Below are 15,072 nucleotides of genomic sequence, written 5' to 3' on the forward strand. Positions count from 1 at the left end.
AGTGGCTCAGCTGAAGGTGGTGAACCCGGGTATCGAGTTGATCGTCGAAGGAATTCATCCCCTTAGCGAGGTGGAAGATGGTGTAATTACTCCTCCCCCTGATCCCGAAGAAGATAACGGGCATGCTGATGAATCCCAGGCCTGATGAGGCATTGTAATTAATATCTTCTTTAACAACCAAACTTGTAATGACATTGTGCGCCCTTTGTGGTTTTAGCACCTTTATAATATGATTGTTTTATTCTTAATTATACTTGTTTTATTCTTAATTATTTATAATGTATGATTTATCTTGTGTGTATAATAGACTGCAATAATTCGTATGCTCTTAGCCGCTGTCGAGAGCGAATTATCTATCTGCCTTGTGTTTTTGACAGATTGCAATAATTCCTGTGCTCTTAGTTGTTCAACTTGCGAACTTGTCTGCTTTCGAATTGCGAAGCTCCTAAGTTGAGTGTGGTGGGATGGACTACCCCCCGTAGTCATTATTTCGACGAAGTGACTTAATGACTGGAGAGTCCTGCACGCTCGCCCAGCGTTTTGTTGCTTTGGCTTGATGAAATCAAAGCTGTGCCTTTTTCTTTCCAGGTAATAAGTTACTTTGCTTGGAAAGTTTTTACCTTTGCGTAGTTTTGCAAGGAAGAGCTTCAGGCAGGGAGTTTCCAACTGTTTACTTGGGGTATTAGTCAGAAGTATTGCACATCCAAGTGATTGTTTATCTGAATGTGTGTCCAAAGTTATGGACATGTAACGGCGGATGAATGAGAGAATTTTTTCTAAGTTCACTCCACTGAGGCGTGAAACACCCATCGCGAGGTGGGGTTCCACCTATCATGCCGAGCAGTGATGTCGCAGCGGTAAGCGTACATACTGAGGAGTAAGAGAATTTGTTATGTAGATTCCTCTCATCCTTTTTCTTTTTGGATTCAGAGTGGCACGACTTTCCTCTTCCGTTTATTTGCTCGACTGGGAGCGATGAGTTCGTTGTACAGGACTAAGTACGTACATTAGAGTGAGTCGGCGTTGTTTGCCATCTAAGTGTAGTACTTTTTGAGTTTTTCCGTATTCCAAGTTCTTGGAATTGCGTTTTGGTGGAGGTCTTCGAGTCCGTAAGCTCCCGTCCCGGTCTTCATCCGGATCCTGAAGGGGCCGTCCTAGTTGGCGGCGAGCTTCCATTCTTCAGAATCCTTCTGGTTTCGCCGGAGGACGAGATCGCCTACTTCGAATTCCCTTTTGATGACTTTCTTGCTGTGGCGAGCGGCTATTTTCTGTTTTAGCGCTGCTTCTCGCAAGGTTGCCCCTATCCTGACTTCGTCAATGAATTCGAGCTCTTCACGTAGATTTGCCGTGTTGGCCGGGAAGTCAGTACTGGCGTCCATACGCAATGTGAGTTCAGTTAACTCAATGGGTAAGACCGCTTCTGTCCCGTACGTGAGTCGAAAGGGTGACTCGCCAGTTGTGGAATGGGGAGTAGTTCTGTAGGCCCATAGTACCGCGTACTCTTCAGCCCATTGAGTTTTGCCCAAGTCCAACCTTCTTCGTATTCCTCGCAGAATGACCCTGTTTGCAGCCTCGGCGAGGCTGTTGGCTTGAGGGTGTTCGACAGAGGTGAAACTTTGCCTGATGCCGATATTCCTTAGGTAGTCCTGTAACCTTTGGTCCGTGAACTGTGTACCATTGTCCGATATCACTAATGCTGGTACTCCGAATCTTGCTAAGATGTTTCTTTTGAAGAAGCGGAGTACGTTTTTGGTTGTGATCTTGGCCAGTGGTTCTGCTTCGATCCATTTGGTCGAGTAGTCAATTGCGACGACCAGATATTTTAGTTTCCCATCGGCTTTGGGGAATGGTCCCAAAAGGTCGATGCCCCACCACGCGAAAGGCCAAGGTGAGACCAAGGATGTTAGCTCAGCAGGAGGTGCTAGGTGCATGTCCCCGTGTCGCTGGCATTTATCGCATAGGTTCACGTAGTCTTGGGCGTCTTTCAACATGGTAGGCCAGTAGTATCCTGCTCGTAGGACCTTTTTCTGCGAGAGCTTTTGCACCAAGGTGTTGTCCGTAGATGCCGTTGTGGATGTCGGCGAAGACTTCTTGGGTCTCATTAGGTCCTAGGCATTTGATTAGCGAAATGTTGAAACCTCTTTTATACAAGGTTCCGTCCACTAAAGTGAATGAGCAGGCCCTTCGTTTCAACCTTGTCTGTTCTTGCGGATTGGTCGGGAGCTCGCCATTCTCTATGTATCGAGAGATGGGTACCCTCCAATCTTCCATTCCGATGCATAGTTCGGATGTTCTGGATGCTTGGCTCGCCGAGGACCTCTTGTATTACTGTTTTGTTCTCGTTCGCAGTTCGCGTACTTGCGAGTTTTGAAAGAATGTCTGCCCGAGTATTTTGTTCCCGGGGAACATGGGTTACTTCGACGGCTTCGAATTCTTCCATTTTCTCTAGTACTAACTGGACGTATTTTTGGAGGTGATCTTACTTTACTTGGAACTCTCCTGTGTCTTAAGAAGCCACTAGTTGTGAGTAGGTAAAGATTTTCACCTTTTTGGCCCCCATGTCTTTGGCGGTTCGCAAGCCAGCCAGGAAGGCTTCATACTCTGCAGTGTTATTGGTAACAGGAAAAGACAAAGCAAGGGAAATTTTGACAATGATACCTTTGTTGTCTTCGATGATTATTCCGGCTCCGCTTCCCTTGGAGTTGGATGACCCATCTACGAAGACGATCCATTCCTCAGGGCTTTCCTCGGCTGGGAAAGTCATCTCGGCGAGAAAGTCGGCGAACACCTGAGCCTTTAGTGCCTTTCTGGATTCGTAATGAATGTCAAACTCGGATAGCTCGAGTGACCATTTCATCATCCGACCGGCTACGTCTGGGCGACCCAGGATCTGCCTGATGGGTTGGTACGTCCGGACTACCACCGTGTGTGCTAGGAAGTACTGCCTCAACCTTCTGGCTGAAGTGAGGAGTGCGAGAGCTGCCTTTTCAAGCCTTTGGTACCTTGTTTCAGGTCCCAGCAATGCTTTGCTGGTGAAATATACCGGTTTCTGCCCCTCCTCCGTTTCTCTGATGAGGACGGCGCATACCGCGTTAGAGGAGACAGAGAGGTAAAGGTATAGTGTTTCACCTTGATCTGGTCGCGATAGCATTGGTGGCGTAGAGAGTGTCTCTTTGAGGTGCTTTAAAGCGGTCTCGCACTCGTCCGTCCATTCGAACTTCGTTTCTTTCCTCAAGAGCATGAAGAAAGGAAGTGCGTGTTGAGCGGATTTAGCCACGAACCTTGAGAGGGCGGTCAACATTCCGTTGAGCGTTTGGATGCACTTCTTGGAGTGGGGTGTTGGAAGCTCAGTAAATGCTCGGCATTTATCTGGATTCGCTTCAAGTCCTCTTTCTGTCAGATAGAAACCGAGGAACTTACCCGCTTGGACTCCAAAGGTGCATTTTTCTGGGTTGAGCCTCATGTTGTATTTCCAAGTTTGCTCGAACACTCTTTTGAGATGGGCGGCATGATCCACCTCTTGTTGGGATTTTACGATCATGTCGTCCATGTAAACCTCTAGAATGTCGCCCAGAAGTGTCTTGTCATAGACTCTGTTCATCATACATTGATAAGTAGCCCCCGCGTTTCGTAGACCGAAGGGCATTACGTTGTAGTAATAGTTCCCTGATTCGGTCATGAAGGTTGTTTTCATTTTATCTTCTTCAGCCATGGGTATCTGATTGCACCCAGAATAGGCGTCCATGAAGGATAAAAGTTCATAGCCAGAGGAAATATCAACGAGTTTATCGATGTTAGGAAGAGGATATGCGTCTTTAGGGCAGGCCCTATTAAGATCGGTATAGTCAACACACATACGCCATTTTCCATTAGATTTCTTGACAAGTACATCATTGGAAATCCAGGTAGTGTATTTGGCCTCGGAAATAAATTTTGCCTCTAGGAGGTCTTTTACAGCTTTTTCTGCAGCCTCTGACTTTTCAGGAGACTGCTTCCTGCGACGCTGGGCTACAACGCTATCTCCGGGATCCACTGTCAGTTGGTGACAGGCGACGCTGGGGTCGATTCCGGGCATGTCAGTCGCGCTTCAGGCGAACAGGTCAGTGTTCTCCCTTAGGCAAGCGATCAGCTGGTTCTTGACAAGCTCTGGGAGGTCCTTGCCGATCTTGAAATTCTTCGAGGGGTCGTTTCCAAAAGGGACCAGCTCGAACTCGCCATCAGGAACAGGTCTTCCTTGAGCGGATCCTTTTTCTCCCATTTTTGCTCCTTTAGGTCTTCCTTGGTGAACCTGGGGTCAAGTTCGACCAACCTGGGGTACTCGCAGCAGCTTTCCCTTTGTCCTCAGCAGGCTTGCTGGGTTGGGAAACCGAGTTCTGGGTTTTATTGGCTTGGAGGAAACATCTTCTTGCAACTTTGATGTCTCCGCTGAGAGAGGCGATGATGCCGTCTTTTGCATGGTATTTCAACTTCAGATGAGCGGTTGAACATGCAGCCCCTGGCTAGGCTAGCCCGGTCCTCCCTATAATGCAGTTATAGAGAGAAGGGCAGTCGATCACCAAGAATGGGACCTTTATTGTCTTCTTGGCCTCCTTTTCGCCGAAAGAGACAGTAACTCCACGTACCGCCATGGTTGGGTGGATGATCCGTTGAAGCCGTAGAGTTCATCCCCAATGTAAGGAGAAGGGTTTTTCTCTGTTAGTTGGAGAGTTTTGAACAGGCTGGTGTAGATGATGTCGCATGAGGCTCCTGTGTCTATCAGGACTCGTCGGACATCTGCATTGGGCATCGATGCTCGTACGAGCAAAGGGATGGCAGAATTTGAAGCTCCACCAGGTAGTTCGGAGTCATAGAACGCCAGAGGTGGCCTTCCTCCTCGATTGGAGGGAGCCATGGTATTGACGCTCATGAGCTCTTCGAATTTCCTTTTCATACTGCCCATGGAGATGTTCAGTGTTCCTCTGGTGATGATGTTGGCGGTGGGGAACTGTTCCCAGGTGCATGAATAGGGGGTGATTTCCATGTTGTCAGGGAAATCACCGAGATGTTCCACGGACATGTCGATGGTCCTTCCGTGCTCAGACCCGTCACCGATGAGCTCGACAGCTTTCCATTCGGCTTCTGGATTTTTTACGTACTGCTTGAGCCGACCCCTCTGGATGAGGAGTTTGATGGCATCCTTCAGATGGACGCAGTCGTCGGTGGTGTATCAGTGGCATTTGTGGAACCAGCAATATTTTGTTTTGTTGATTCCCTTCCTCTCCTGAGATGGAGCCTTTGGTGGCTTGATGCCAACTTCTTCTAAATCGGCTACGGCGATCTCGGCGAGGATTTTCTCCCTTGACATAGTCAATGGAGTGTACTCGGTGAAGTGGCCGCTTGGCCTCTTGCTTTCGCGAGCAGCTTTTCCTTCATTCTTTTTCTTGTGGAAGGGCTTTTTGGAGGATTCAGCAGCAGGTTCCTCCTTTTTGACCTTGTTGAGGTTGTCCGCGTACAAAGCCTCTTCGTAGGCGATATAGATCTTAGCGATCGCTAGGAACTCGTTGAGAGTCCTTGGGCGATCCAGGAGGACAGCCTTCTTTACGTCCGTCTCGTCGCGTAGGCCCTTGGCAAAGAGGTACAACTTCATAGTCTCATTTGCGCCTCGGACCTGGACGGCTTCTTTGTTGAACCTCTCGATGTAGTCTCGGAGAGGTTTGCTTCTTCCTTGGACGATGGCTTCGAGGGAAGCCACTGTTTTTGGTTGCGTCCTTGACGCGGTGAAATGGGTAGTGAACTCGTTGCAGAGGTCATTGCAAGAGTCAATGGAGTTTCTCCTCAAGTTCTTGAACCACATGACCGCTCCTCGTCTCAAGGTGGTGACGAAAAGCTTGCATTTGACGGCGCCCCGCACCGACCGGTAGGTGAGAACTGCTTCGATGTTCTCGATGTGATCATCCGGATCGGTAGTCCCGTCGTATGAGTCCATTTGAGGCGGCTATTCTAGTCCGTGAGGGATAGGAGCTTCCCGGATACGCCGTGTGAACGGACCGTAAGCGTTACGATCTGTTCCGGTATCGCGAGTGTCCAATGAACTGGAAGGTGAACGTGAACGCTCGTTGCGCCTGGGTGGAGACCTCCTGGGTGGAGTTCGGCGCAGAGGGGATCTTCGTGACGGGGCCCTTCTTGGAGGAGATCTCCTGGGTGGAGATCGCCTTGAAGGAGATCTCCTCGGTGGAGACCGTCGGGGAGATCTCCTTGTTGACCTCCTGGTGCAAGAAGGAGATCCGATGCTCACTGAGTGCCGGGGGATCTGGAACGTGCCCGACTGGGGCTATCTCCTCTCCTGTTATGTGTTGGGGAGAGAGATCGCCAGGTTTGAACGGTTTGACGTGCTTGCTCCAGATCCATCAGTCGGCGATTCTGTTCCTCGATTACCGATGAGTATACGGTAGGGGTAGCATCTTCTGTTGTCTCTGTAGGCCGGCTGGGACCTTGCAGAGGCCCTTGCTGGAGAGGAACTATTTGAGTTGGTTCCTCCCTGGGTGTATCCACAGCAAGGTGAGAATGTCATGCCATCCTGTTGAGGAATGCGCACTTCACTTCGTAACTGGGATTTGGCACCGTATGCAACCATGGTATTTTATGAAAGCTTTGGTTTTTAGTATTATAAAAATGGGGGAGCTTATGTGTTTCCCACAGACGGCGCCACTGATCGTACCTGGTCAGAAGGTGACTGCCGGTGCTTTGAATGCGGTGGTTGTGATGGTGGTGGAATACGTCAGAATGCTTCTTGGAACGGATGGGGAGTGTGTACCTGCAGGCACTCCGACGCTCAAGTCAGTAGACATCAGAGAGTGAGGGTTTGAGAGGAAGAAAGAGTTCTACCTTGGGGACTGCAGTGAGTCCCCTATTTATAGAGGTGGAGAGCTACAGAGCCGTTAAGGAGGCACACCTGGCTCTGGCGGTTACGAAATCGTGGGAAGTGTAACCGCCAGAGAGTTTATTGCGGGAACGTGCAGAATGTGCAAGAGAAACATTGAGGTTCGTTTAAACCAGTCTCGTTTGCTTCGTGCACCCCCCTCGGGAAGGGGGTAAGTTACGAGCAATAATGCCAAACGTGGAGTTTGGGCTTTGAGTGATATTGGGCCTAAGTGGATGGGCCAAGAAACCTCTTGGCCGGTCCAGAACAATACGCTTTAACAAGTTAAGTTTTTTTTTTTTATAAGGCCAAAGCATAATAACATCAAGAAAAAGAATATGTGATTTCTTAACTATACTCTAATATCGTGTTAAGTGCTCATAAATATTATTAAAAAAAATACAAAAAAAACTAGGGGGACATAAACTTAACCCAGTAAAAACACACAAATGTGTAGGACAACCCAAACGGGCATTAAAAACATTTTAAGCCACACGTATGTTCCAACCTCCAATGATGAATCCTAATTAGACCAAGGTTAGCTAAGTGGTGTATGAACTAATGTTTATTTTATTTTTATTTTTATTACTGGTATTATTTTTTATCCCGTTTTTTTTAAGTTATAAATTAAATAGTAATATTTTTATTCAAGTATGGATAATTAGATTTAAACGTACCACATATCGAATTTTTTGAAAGTTGCGTACTTGAATTTGTACCAGTACCAAAATAAATTATGAATTATATGAATATGCAACCAACAACACGACAACACCAGCCTAGCATTATGTTTGTAGCTAGGTTGGTCGGTTTATGGAACAAACTCAAGCATACGACTTTAACTGTTTATTGAATTATTTAGTTTTAGACTGTTTACATGTACAAAGTCATCTATTAGGTGTCGTGTCTCTTGTGATCCACACTAGGTTGGATCTCGAGGGGTTTCCGCTGGGTGAAACGGGATAAGCTCCGCAAGGGGGGCCTGCACGTCACAGAGGGAGTTCCGATGTACCTTAGATAGGTTTTCATCGGTTAGATAGGGATTGTGCTCAGGTTCACTCCACCCCGGGGCTCTCCGTAAAATGAACTCAGATAATGTTATTGTTCAACGCTAACCTCTAACTTAATGAATGAACTTGATTATGTTATGATGTTAGTTATGCATAGGTTATGTAATAGAGCCTTGACGTAGATCGTCGAGAACTAATATGATAGCATGATGACGTTAGACACGTGCAAGTTGTGAATAGAGCAAGTTATGAAGTTTATGCCGATGACGATCCTAGGTTTCCCCTATTCGTCCAGTTTAGGATCGTGTCATGAATATGTAATATTCAGGCCTCGATGCATTTATCATATCTTGGCATAGTGGTCTTAGGTTCCCTTAAACTGCCATGACACATATGATGTTAGTAAAGACCTATAGCAAGTAAGAAAAACCTATGACGGATCTAGTATGCACGACCGTCTAGGAAAGCATGACCACACACGTATAATCAACCGCCAGGTTATAGGTTACCCCCGAGGTTACCTATAGCCTAGGATTAGGTAGAACTCATTGAGACATTATGTCTCATCCCTATCCTTATTTGTTTCAGATAAGCAGGATGGTTTTGCTAGCTCGTAGTCAGATGGATAATTCAGCAAGCGATCGTTCGTACCCGCTGCGGGATGTCAGGGATTTCAAGGATGTATTTTCAACATTTTGGACTAGTAGTAGAGTATATTTGTTTGTACGAACGCTCATTGTTGTATAGATTATTCATTCTATGTATTATTGTTGTAAAATTTAATGTATCCAATATCAAGTTAATGCACATGTTAAACTTCCTAGGTACGTTTAGTATGGGCGTTACAGAAGCTCTCACAAATTGGCCTCAGATTTAATGTAATGGTAGCTTAGTAAACTACATACATTGGTTGATTGAGGGGAAGAAAAGAAAGAGAAGCTGACCTTTGAACATTTGTACTAGGAGTTTCTTGTTTATAAACACTAGTTTTTGAGAATTTTACAGTCATTACATAAAATGTGACAATGTATAACATGCCTAGGTGCGTGTAAAAAATTTGATACCATGTCGAACAAGTGAGACATTACCCAATCTTATTTTCATGCTCATTCTTCATGTTCATCTTCAGAATCTGCGTATACAAGAAATTGTTAAGGGCAACAGTTTACCAACCAAAGCCATTCCTATGGCTATGTAGATGGATCTTCCACATCAAGATTGATTGAATGAAATGTCATAATTTCTGATGTTATGCATAATAGAAGGCCTTATATGCAATCAAATGTTTAACTTACCTGATCGAATATCTTCACTAGCTTTTCCTTTTGCGCGGATTTGACCAACAACCATCCGAAGCATCAGCACCCACCAATAAATATTAAGAACAAGCAACCAGAAAAGAAGACTGTTGAAAACATAATAAACTATAGGGCCACTCACCCAATGATTTTCCAATTTCAAGATGGCAGCCGAATCATAGCTGGAAAAAAGATGAAAACGATTAAATACCATAATATAATGACATGTGAAGGAACATTGCTCCTATAAACTGAGCAATTCAGTTTAGACTTTAGACAATGTATCTAGTATAATCAATTATTCATTAACAAATTAAAGGAGAAAGAAAGAAAACAAACCTTGTACTTCAAAGAACCAAAAATGGATAGTAAACGATACGTGGTATGGTGAAACATAAAACAAAAAGAACAAACACAAAGAAAGCTATACTTTCAGCACCGCTGTATTTGGACATTTTCACTATCTCCAGAAACACATCAGAGGCATCGTGAAGAGCTAAAACAACTGATCCAATTCGAACAAACCTGTGTGTATTAAACAAATAAGCGAAAAAAATAGAATTAGTGTGTAACGCCTTATTTCTATTAAAGTGATAAAACACGCGAATATAACGAATATTCAAGAAATAGACGCTACGTCTCACATAATATCCAAATATCTCAACATACATGCATATATAATATCTCAACAGTCACAACGGATAAAATCAATACATCTCCAAATCAATACATATGCCATGGTCCAATAACATCAACATCAACATCATAAAATCCTCTATGTCTCAACAGTGAGTACACCTCAAATAAAATAAGTCCAACACCGTAAAAAGACACTGACTTAACCTAATCAGAGCCCTAAACTATAACTCCAAAAAGATAGCGGAGGCTAACTCCAGCTATCCAAGCACTCACCGCAAGCGGACTACTCCTGTACAGCGTCTACCCATCCATACAGACTGGTAGGCGGTCAAAACCACTGGAGGTTAGCATTACATTAATCATAATCAATAAACAATAATTGGATGTGAAGAAGTTAAATTAATTCTCAAATAGTTGAATAAACAATTAACTTCTATATATACATTCATTCAACCAATCCAAATATTACAAGCAAGCACCCAATTATCACCAAAACATTCACACATTACATCAAGATATCATTTCAATATGCAATGCGCCTATACTCGACACATACATACATGTGGTACCATACAACAACATTAGATGCCAACCGCACATCTAAGTAAGAGTACACCTCCTCTTACTATGTAAAAGTACACCTCATTTTACATTTCACAACTAACTTCATATGATATGATGCATGGACATACAACAAATGACCCGATAATGCACAACTTCAACAGACAACTACCAACGACAATGTAAATGTACACCTCCAATTACATTGACTAGCTCAACAACATTGCATTATCAAGTATTCATGTCCACACACATTCAACAAATCACAATTCACATATGAGTCATCACCACATAAGTCATCATCAACTACACAATATCTCACAACAATTCCAGATACTACTCATAAACCAAGAAAAGTGGAATAATACAACATTTATGATAAACATCACATTCAACCTTCAACAACCATTCATATATCCTCAATTAATCATATAAAGTCATTCACAAAATATTTACACGGTAATTGGTTCAAAGGAACCGTTTCGACAAAGTTCGTCTATCTTATCTCATTTTCAAAATAATTGAAATTATTGAACCAAACCAACTGAACAAGATTCAATGCCTCAACTAAGTATACCTCTAGGCCACATGTGAGTGCAGTAGAGGATACCTAGGCGTTTCACCGGCCAAATGTGACGAAATCATGAAAACCTCAAAGTTCGTCTCTCTTTGTTATTTTTACCAAAGAATCCCATTTTCAAAACAAAACAAGTTAGATTCACCGCATTACGATTTAAGAACCATTAAACACTTAAATTGGACTCATAGAAACCAAGTTTAAAGTTAGGAAACAATCCATAAGGTTTGGGTCGACTTAGGATTAGTTATGCGGGTTGTTCAATAAGACTTTTCGAAAGTATTTTTCTCATAACTTGAGAACCAAAAATCATTTTCAAGTCAAACCAAAGCCTCTGGAAAGCTAAAAATATTATCTACAATTCTCATGTTTATGCCAAAAGCCAGCTCAAAACAGAAACGGGAGAAAAGACACAAAAACGTGAAACAGGGGGTGCTGCCCTGTGCAACTCGCCACAGGCGAGTAAGCTCCATAGAGCCTCCCCTTGCTCGCGTCCAACTCGCCTTGCGAGAGAGGTGGGGAGTTGTGTCAGTAGTTTTGGGAAAAAGTGCCATTTTCACTCCAAAACCCCAATTTTGATTCCCCAATGCCCAAATTTGATCCCAAGGTTTGTCTAAACATTTCTAAACATGAAAAGACACTCAAGTCCATATAAAATTTGCACCAAAACATTCTTCCCACAAAATTCATCATTTGACCCATTTATTATAAAACTTCAAAACAATTCAAATTCATAACCAACTCAACAATTATGATTACCCAAGGTTATAATCATCAACAACATCATCTCTCATCATCAACAACAACAACCAATCATGAATTTATCATAATTCATCAACAACAACATCTCATATCATCTTTTTTGGGCAAAAATGCAAAGCACACATATAACCACAACTTAAGCATGTAGTTTCATCATCAACAACTCAATTAACATTCAATTTGCATACCTAAACATTGCATCAAAACATAAGCACGAAATTCTACAATCAAAATCAAATTAAGCACTTAACCACAATTATGCAAAGAATTAGGGTAGAAGTTAAACTACTAGATTATGATTAAAGCCTAACCCCCTTACCTTAATTCTTCACAATCAACTCTAAGGCTTCACTTTAGCTCCAATCCTAGCTCCAATCCTTGAAGCTTGACCTCCCTCTAGCTCTCTCTCTAGCCTCCTCTCCAAACCCTTCTTCTCTTGTCTTTCTCTCTCTACCTCTATCTCTTCTCAATTGTGAAATGTTGGTGAAAACCTATTTTCTCTACTAACAAGAGTTTATATATGTTCTATTTAATTGGGCTTAACTCACAACACCTTAATGGGCCTAACCCATTTCTATTCTTACCCAAATGTTACTACTCACTTAACGGTAAAAATGTAATACTAACGGTCACTTACCGGTAATAAAATAATTACTACACTCACTCTAGTAACTTAGTAAAATAACAACTCTCACTAAGCACTAAAAGTAATCCTCAGCAAAATTACAAAATTACCCTTACTCTCAAAATGACCAAAATACCCTTCTAACACCTAATTCTACGAATCACAACCAAAAATAAACTCAGAGGCAAGTAATCAAATGAGAGCACATATAACACACATGAAATAATTAAAATAAATCTAATCGAAAAATCAGGCCGTTACATAGTGCAGGTGTTGAGTCCTTAATGTGCGTAGAAAACCAATTTAAGTTTCCTTAAGGTAAAGGCATTACTCAGAGAGTGAAATTGTACCTAAAAATATAGAATAACAAAATGAGACTTAGAGAAGCAACATGATGTGCCATGGAAATCCCAAAATCAGATTGTCTTGTTTCCCAGAATATTAAAGCAGGTATGGAGTATGAATAAAATCCAGCACCATACATATACAACCCTTTCAATTTTAGTCTGAAAATTATAAATGGTTAAATTGAAATTGCATGCAACTGAAGTCTGAAACACAATAATTGGGAATATCAATATTAATCTTACTTAATCTTTTGATCTGGCCATATCTGATCCCCTGGCCCGACCCGAAAATTTTTTTGTATCAGTAAACCACGGCTCATCATATGTTACAGACAATGCAAATATTTCGGCCGATAAAAAATAAACACATTTCCATGCAGATTCCTTAAACTTACTAATCTTCTTTCTCCGATCTTCTGTCTGAAAATCAAGCGCTTCTTTCACATTTCCGAAAATCAATCTTCTGGCAACTTTCTGCAAATTTCACTAACTTTAGATTGACTAGATGTATAGAAAGAGAAGATTCATTAAAGGTATACTTTAGGCAGAAACAAGTAATAAGTTGAGTCCATTATTATAAACAAAGCATGATAAGAGAAGATTCATTTAGATATAGACAGACATGAAATGATAAACACATATTATAATAATCTTTAAAATCTTCCAAAAATTGTACCATTTGTTTGGTGTGTTTACATACTTATTTTCGATTACAAGTTTAAACGCAACAATCCTATCATCCAAGAATAAACTAGATTTGATCTATTTGAACTGTGTCTGTAACTCACATTCACAAAATTCTTAACCACGCGTCTGTTAGGAACAAAAAATAATTATATTACTGGAAAACTGAAAGAAAGTGGAGAAAAGAACTATCCACTATCACTCACAATCTATCAAATGAACATAATGATTTCCTAATATTTCCTAAATACTCGAATTTCCAATTATTCTTTATCCTAACATAACTCCCCCATCTGAGAAAATATTAGAAGCATAGTTCAAATCCTCAAAAAGAGTGAAAAATTAACATAACAATCAACATACTAACGTTTTCCGTTTAAAAATAAAAAAGGAGAGTTGGATGGAATATGCTAAAATAGTGAAATGAAATAAAATTACCAATTTATTATTTGAGTATTTTACTAATATTATTATACAGAAAAAGGACTTGATGGATTCCCTCCAAATTCATGGGGAAAAAAGGATAATCATAGGCATGAGATGGGTTCCGCAAGGCATCCCCAACGTTTGGACGTGTTATACCACTATTTCTAGAGTCTATCAAAGGACATTTGGTTTTTTTTCACATAGGTTAGGAATGGACTACTTCTCAAATAGGCAACTCCAAGAATTGATCTCAGTTATTGTCTTATAGAGGATTTAAACTTTCCGAAATTGGCAACTCCTAAATTTTACTAACTCTCTCAGCGTCTTGGGGGAGTATAGGGGATTTAAACTTTCTTGAGGAAGATATTGTAGAGCGCAACATCAGTCTTTTATTCATGTTGAAGACAACACTACTCCTCAATATGACACTGGCACAAATATGAATATCCATGTGGATGAAAATTCAGACCAGATTGCAGGCACCAAAACTCCTTCCGAAGCAAACAGGGTAATCCCCACTAATGCTAATTCTTACAGTATGCAACTCTTTAATGTTACAGGTGATATAGTTCGTACTGAAACTATTTATCATGTGCCAATTTTAACGCCCGTCCTGCTTTTAGATGTTAGTTCTACAGCGGCAGCCCCTGGTGCAACTATAGATCCCACTTGACGGAAGGAAATGAATTTTATGCAAGATTGGTTGAATTAAGCGGCTGAAACTGATCTACCTTTTTCACTAGTGATTTCTAAGTCTCGGAAGAAAAAATTGAATAAGAATAAGGTCAGTTATCAAACCCATTCTCAGGGTCCTCTTCCATCGTGATTATTTTCTGGAACATTCGGGGGATCGGTAACAATGATTCCCGGATAGCTTTTCGAGAAATGTGCAGTCAAAGCAATTATTGCTCACCCTATGCCAGTTTCACTGTCGGTTGATTTTACTAGAGACAGAAATGGGCTTCCTAATTACAGATTCACGTAGCCATTTATAGTCTTTTTAATTTCTATTTTTTTTCGTTTCCTTTTTTGAGGGTATTGGCCTAGTCCGCCCTCTTTTGTACAGATTTTTCATTTATTTAATAATATTATTATGTATTAGGGAGGCGGCAGAGGACGGGAGGTGGTGCCAACCTAGTTGGGATGTTTCAGCTTCTCCCTGATGCCTATCTCTTTATTTTGCCTATAAAAAAAATTAAATACTTTGACACTAATAACTATTTTACAATTAACTTGTTGTTTTGA

The 15,072-nt window shown here is 41.8% G+C and overlaps 1 pseudogene; it reads right to left on the bottom strand.

The window, feature by feature from the left end:
- Window positions 1-9,014: 9,014 nt before the first annotated feature.
- On the bottom strand, window positions 9,015-13,289 carry LOC146915922 (ASC1-like protein; annotated as a pseudogene).
- Between the last annotated feature and the right edge of the window lie 1,783 nt (window positions 13,290-15,072).

This window comes from Medicago sativa, chromosome 6, assembly GCF_051527215.1.
Source record: "Medicago sativa cultivar Bolivia chromosome 6, Bolivia_mono, whole genome shotgun sequence".
NCBI classification, from domain to species: Eukaryota; Viridiplantae; Streptophyta; class Magnoliopsida; order Fabales; family Fabaceae; genus Medicago; species Medicago sativa.